The sequence below is a fragment of the Stylophora pistillata genome, chromosome 3 (genome assembly GCF_964205215.1).
Source record: "Stylophora pistillata chromosome 3, jaStyPist1.2, whole genome shotgun sequence".
Taxonomy (NCBI): domain Eukaryota; kingdom Metazoa; phylum Cnidaria; class Anthozoa; order Scleractinia; family Pocilloporidae; genus Stylophora; species Stylophora pistillata.
Window position 1 is genome coordinate 32,630,550 of NC_142521.1, and position 6,462 is coordinate 32,637,011.

Here is a 6,462-nt window from a genome sequence, read left to right on the forward strand (position 1 = left end):
AAGGCATAGCATTGTCTCTGCTATCAGCAAAGAAAATGCTACGAACACATTTATTTATTCTAGTTTTAATTTTATGTAACCTGGTCTTGCAAGCACTGCCCCAGCTTGCAATACGATAGGTTATATATGGATAAATGAAAGAGAAATACAACTGCCTTAAAGTATGAAGGTCAACATAATATCGTAATTTATTAATGATGCCTACATTCTTCATTAGTTTGTTGTCAATACGTTGAATCTGGGGTCCCTAATGTAAGTTTTGGTCAAGATAGACACCTAGATATTTTATTTGCCTTTTACATTCAATATTACGTATCAAGTTCATACATCCATTAGATCTTGAAGAGGAAATTAACATATAGCTAGTCTTAGCAAGATTTATAGATAATTTATTTATGATACAATATTTGAAAACTAATTCCAGTTCCTCATTCATAACTGTTTCAAGATGTTGTAGCTTATCACTTGTGTAAAACACGTTTGTGTCATCGGCAAAAATTCGAAATGATAGTTTCTTGGAACAATTATATAATTAATATAAAGTAAAAATAAGAGTGGACCCAGCGTTGAACCTTGCGGTATACAATAGTTTCGTAGTTGGATTTAGTATTATCAATCTTAACAAACTGGGAGCGATTGTATAAATAGTTTTTAAACTAGTCAAGAGGAGTTCCACGTACTCCATATTGGTAGAGTTTAGAGAGCAGAATGTCATGATTCACATTATCAAATGCCTTAGAAATGTCTAGAAAGAGACCACAGGTAACTAATTTTTTTTTATCCAAAGCTTTTCTAAGTGTATCAGTGATTTCTAAAATAGCTTGTTCAGTTGAGTACCCTTTCCTAAAGCCAAACTGATACTCATAAAAAATGCTATGTTTTCCCAAGAAGTCATATAGTTGATTATAAATCAATCTTTCCAAAACTTTACTGAAAGGTGATAAAGTTGAAATAGGTCTGTAGTTACCTGGGTCAGTGGCATCACCATTTTTGTAAACTGGAGCTACCTGTGAGACCTTCAGTACCGATTAGGTACTATGCCTGTTTCAATTGATTGATTGTAAATTTGAGTAAACGGTATTGCTAATGGATCAGCAGCGAGTTTTTTTAGTTTATTAGGTATATCAATTGATGACTTGATAGCATCAAGGTTTTTAAACAAATTAGAGACCTGAGTTTCAGTGACAGAGGACATAACAAAGCTATTGATTGGAGATGATGTTATATACTGCCTAGGGTTTTCGTTGGTATTCATTATTTTGCTGGCTAGAAGTGGGCCAACATTAACAAAGTCTTTATTAAACTGGTCTGCAATATCAGCATTGTTAGTATATGTTCTGTTATTCCTCACTATTCTAAGAGGTGCAGTTTGGCCCTTGGCCTTCCTTTTAATCAATGCCCCAATTAGCTTCCATGTAGCTTTTAAATTTCCCTTACACCAATCAAAGTGTTTGTGTAGATAAGCTTTCTTACTGATGTTCTTAAGGTAGTTCAGTCTATTTTAATATTTTTTTCAATTCAAGGACTTTGGTTGGTTCATTAGATAGAAAATGCGTTTTATACAGCGTATGTTTAGTTGTAATAGATTTGAGGATCCCTTTTGTTATCCGAGGTTTTTGTAAGAGTCTTCGTTTATTTCTTGAGGCTTGCTTCATGGGTGCATGTTTGTCAACAATTGACTGGAGTGCATCAATAGTGCAGGCAGTTATTTCATGTAAATCACTACACTGCCCAGTAATGCCATTCCAGTCAATTGCATAGATATCTTGGAGGTATAAATCTGCATCAAATGTACTATAGTCCACTAAAATATATTTGATGGTTTAGTTTTTTTAGTTTTATGTCAACGAGGCAGAAAACTGGCAGATGATCTGAGATGTCGAGAGTCGTTATTCCAGAGACCAAACTATTAGCTGTATTTCTGTATAAATGATCAATCAATGTTCCAGTATGATTAGTGATTCTAGTAGGTTTAGTTATGACAAGTAGAAGATCATGATCAATCAATGTTGCAGTATGGTTAGTGATTCTAGTATGTTTAGTTATGACAAGTAGAAGATCATGATCAATCAAATGTTGAAGTATGATTAGCGATTCTAGTAGGTTTAGTTATGACAAGTAGAGGATCATCATCAATCAACGTTGCAGTATGATTAGCGATTCTAGTAGGTTTAGTTATGACAGGTAGAAGATCATGATCAATCAATGTTGCAGTATGATTAGTGATTCTAGTAGGTTTTGTTATGACAGGTAGAAGATCATGATCAATCAATGTTGCAGTATGATTAGTGATTCTAGTAGGTTTAGTTATGACAGGTAGAAGATCATGATCAGTCAATGTTGCAGTATGATTAGCGATTCTAGTAGGTTTAGTTATGACAGGTAGAAGATCATGATCAGTCGATGTTGCAGTATGATGAGCGATTCTAGTAGGTTTAGTTATGACAGGTAGAAGATCATGATCAATCAATGTTGCAGTATGATTAGTGACTCTAGTAGGTTTAGTTATGACAGGTAGAAGATCATGATCAATCAATGTTGCAGTATGATTAGTGATTCTAGTAGGTTTAGTTTTGACAGGTAGAAGATCACGAGAGTAAAGCATATCAAGATATCTGCCTGTTTGTTGGTGTGTGTGATACTTTATTCATTTATTTATTTATTTATTTATTTATTTATTCAGCTATATTCATGTCTCCTAGGATGTATGCAGCATACCTAGTTAATTTCATTCCTGTTAAAAGTTCTTCAAATTTCAGTGTAAATTCATCTACATTTACAGATGGGTGTTAATTAACACGTACAACAATGTTTTTCTTGCTATTACAAGTGTCAATTTCAACCCAGCATGATTCAACCAATGGAAGATCAATTCTCAAATCTGGTCTGAGAACAACCTTGAGGTTCTTGCTAACATAAAGAGCTGTACCACCCGCGAGACTGGGTGAATCAGTATGAAAAAGGTGATAATTAGATAGATCTACATTGGAAATTGAATTTGGACTCAACCGGGTTTCAGTAATGACTATTATGTCAGGCCTGGAGTCTAATGAGTATAGCAAATCATTTAAAAGGGTTAGGGTTTTTGTTAGACTTCTTCTATTACAGTGAAAAAGGGAAATACCTTTGCCTTGGCAATTACTTAATTTATTGTTAACCTCAGATAAACCAAAATAATCAGAATTAGGGTTAATAACAATCATATCGGACTCAGCTTCATCATTTTTGTCTAGGTTAGGTAGCAGATTATAGAAATAGAACTCTATTAGATCAGGAAGTTGCCTACAACAGATATTATTAACGAAGCTGAATTCCTTCTCATCTAATTCGTAAAAGGGCAATAACTGTAATGTGTTCAGGCAATTGAATTTGCCTATAAATTTTTACATAACTTCAAAAAATATTACATTACTCCAGTTTAACCCCTGCTGCCTATCTGGTCAAGGTACTCTTCAAATGCTTCAGGTGTCGTGAAAACTTGAGTCGCGGATGTTTCATTCATTTTTAGCATGACCTTGCCATTACTGGTCCACAGAAACTTCTCATTGCTCTTCTGTTTAAATTCTTTGATTCGCCCGAAGAATCGCTTGCGATAGTTAAAGATTCATTTATGAATATCTTGCTATTTCCAGTACTTGTTTCGGCAGCCGATTGTTAAGGCAGATGGCTAGTGTTTTTTCCAACCAAGTTCTTTCGCTTTTTGTGAACTTTCTCTCTCTTTTCTCTCTGTAGAAATTCAACTATCATGCGATTTTTAATTTTCCGCGAGTCAGGAAGTTTGTTTGCTGCAGAAATCTCGCTGTCTTCGATCTCTACTCCAATAAGCGGGCCAATCTCCTAAACAATCTCTTTGGGGTTATCATCAGGCTTGATTGTTACACCAGTAAATTCTAGGCTGTTGGATTTTTGTAAGGCTTCGATGATGCTATCATATTTTGTTGAAATCAAATATTGCGATTTCTTAAGAGCAACAAATCTTTGAGTCAGAGCGTCGATGCTTGATTTCAGCGCCAATATTTCTGCCTTAATTTCTTGTCTGATACTCGGTAAGAATTCCTCTTTCTATAATCTTCGCAAGTCCTGTATAGTGAGTTTGTTTTCAGTAGGCATAATCGCTGCTAATCTTGTCACGCTTTACTTGTACGTGCCAGTTAAAACGGAGCGCAATCAGACACGAGTCGCCGCCATCTTGCTTCATGCAACGATCTAAGCATGATGAATTTTACCTCGTGGGCTTTGTACATGTAAGGCCCGGTTAAAACGTCGAATTTCACATGTGCCGAACTTAATGCGAGAGTTAAATGCATGTGAAGTGCGACGTTTGAATCAATTAAATTCGACTGTTTTAAATTTAATGCGACTTTTGCCGTATCTGCGACTGAAACAGTCGAAGATTCGACTTAGGTTCGACTTTTGATTCAAACGTCGTATCTTAATGCACGAATTACAGGAAATTATTGTAATTCATTTATTACTCACAACTCGCCAGGAATTCTATGAATGCCATGCGTGAAAAAGCCGAAACAGCACAAAAAATGGTAGGAGACGAAGGAATTTGTAGTTCTTGCTTTGAAAAGACAAAATACAGTTGTTTGACTTGCGGTAATTACTTTTGTATGAGGTGTTCGGTTTTTGAAAACGAACAGGGCAGTCCAGGGTGGAAAGTAGTAAACTCTGTGGCATATTGTTGGTCTTGTTTCAATGAAACGATGCAACATAGATCAAGTGAAAGTATCGTGACGAAAAGCCAAGATGAAGAACCAAAAGCAAACAGAAAAACAAGAGTATCAGGGAAGCAATTAAGCAAACGCTCAATAGACGTCTTCGTCTAGCAAATAAGTAATGCGCCTGGGAATATCGACAGCGAACAGAGTTAAATTCGTAAAGGCTGATAGTTTCTAAAGAAACTGTTTGGGGCTGCGTCGGTGGGGGTAACTCTATAATTTGAATATATCAACAAGGTTGAAACGTTAAATTGGCCACCGTTACGATTATAAAAGCTGACCTTTCGAGCGTTAACCCTTCGCTCCGACGAAGGGCTAACGCTCGAAACGTCAGCCTTTATAATCGTAACGGTGGCCAATTTACCATTTCAACTTTGTTGATATATTCAAATTATAGAGTTAAATTCGACTGAGTTTAATTCGCGTATTCCATTTGAAATATGATCCACAGGCCCATTTGTACATATTTCGAAAATATTTAGCGATTTTTATCTTTCATCTTGATTTTTTAGCTAAAACGTTCGGTAGTATGCACCTATCGCTTTTTTCGTCGGAAACAAGTTCTTTAATTAATATTCTTTCACTGGAGCTTGTTTTTTCGGAAAGGATGATTTTTAAAAATTTACTGCGCGTTGTGTTTGCTTTCTTGGTTTCTCCAAAATTTTGACTTTTCACAGACACGTGTTACACATAAGTGTCGATGGGTTTAATCTATACTGAATGAATTTTTGGCTAAAAATTTTTAATGTGTAAAGAAATTTTATTGCAAAATTTTCACTTATTCGGAGCTCCGCTTTTAGGGTTGGCTAAATCTATATATTAGAAGTATTTTAAAAATGTACCAACAATAGTTAGATTAAGCACCGCGAAAACGGCGAACGCTGAACGTCGGCTAGCCGTTTGTCGTTTGCCGTTCCGTCCGCGATGTTCGTCTGTTTAAGCTTCCCGACGACACGGCAGAACAAATGTTCTCGGTCGCTATTCACTGCGACTAGAAATAATGGATACAAAGAAGTAATGTATTTTCCGCTTGAATTTGAACTGTATTAGCTTTACAAGCAGTTCATATAGAAGTTAGATGATAAACGAAGCTTAGCTATAAAAGCAGGCGATCAAAATGTAGAAATAGTCGGTAAAAATGGGCTGCAAATACTCACATTTTCGTGTTCCCTACAAACGGGAAAAATGTGCTCCTCGAGTAGAAACGGCGGCCGGCAAAAGGCAAACGCGGGAAATGTCAAGTCCCTCTCTGCCGTTCGCGGGAAAAAAATACGTGGTGCTTAATCTCTCTAATTTCAAAAAAGGCGCCGCTATTTTGAAACCAACTCTGTATTCTGGTGGCACAGGCAGACGTCCCGGAATTCAACTCAGATGGTGGGAAACACACAATTCACAAATGACTGCTACCTTGGTAATTGCCTCCCTGTTTAAGTTTAGGACGCCCTTGGGTTTGAAATGATACGATTTGAGTGCGGCCATGTTTTGGGCTGAAGGACGTTACGTCATGGTAAGTGGCCAGGAAGCTAAGCAATTTTAAAACTACTAGCGCCGTTGCCTTATTTAGCGCAACTTAAAACTATTTCCGCAAAGTCAGGTCAGTCTTTGGAATCTCAAACAACAACACAAGTATTACGATTTGCATTTGGTTTTCGGTAAAGGAAACAAAATATTTTGCGGTGTCTAGAGCTTATGAGCGATTCAGTCCCTTTGGTTCACCATTTCTTGGATGATACAGTTC

The 6,462-nt window shown here is 36.5% G+C and overlaps 1 pseudogene; it reads right to left on the reverse strand.

The window, feature by feature from the left end:
- Window positions 1–1,018: 1,018 nt before the first annotated feature.
- Window positions 1,019–2,783, reverse strand: LOC148735679 (uncharacterized; annotated as a pseudogene).
- Between the last annotated feature and the right edge of the window lie 3,679 nt (window positions 2,784–6,462).